This window comes from Pteropus vampyrus, unplaced genomic scaffold, assembly GCF_000151845.1.
Source record: "Pteropus vampyrus isolate Shadow unplaced genomic scaffold, Pvam_2.0 Scaffold37, whole genome shotgun sequence".
Taxonomy (NCBI): Eukaryota; Metazoa; Chordata; class Mammalia; order Chiroptera; family Pteropodidae; genus Pteropus; species Pteropus vampyrus.
In genome coordinates this window covers 723,103-723,742 of record NW_011888818.1, presented here as the reverse complement: position 1 = coordinate 723,742, position 640 = coordinate 723,103, and positions in this window count along the sequence as shown.

The window sequence follows — 640 nt, the reverse complement described above, 5'->3', positions numbered from 1 at the left end:
GTCTTTCGGATGATATTGACCACTTCTTTTTATATAACTTCAGTATCTTATTTTTACTAAAAATTTCTGTCTAGTTTTGCTATGTCACCAGAGATAACTTCGCTCTTCCTCCACGGAGTTAGAAGAGGAAAATCAGATAGTAATAAAGGGAAGAGATGTGAGTGTGCATCAGTAAAGACAGACCTTAGAGAGAGAACCAGTGTTATTTCAATATTGATTTGTCAATTTATGTTTGCTTAGTTTATATAGAAGAATATTGTGCTATAAATCTCATCATCTTCTTACTTCCATTCCTCAGCACCTTTTTAAAAGATGTATCCATGCTGTCTCGTGTCTGTCAGCCTCATTTCTTTTTGATGCTCCACAAAATTTCATTTTGTGTATTCCTGAATCCTGTTTTCTATTCCACAGGTTACAGACATCTGTGTTGCCTCTAATTCCTCGCAGTATTAGGTTGAATATCTTTTCTTTGTGAATTGTAAAAGTGTTTCCTGGAAATACATCTAAGATTGAGACCACTCTATCTTGGGGTATCCATCATCTTCATACCACGAAGTGTCTCCAGGTATTACTATAATCAGCAGTACACAAGGGTTTCTCTGGCTCCCAATTCTTGTCAACAATTGGTTTTATTAAATGC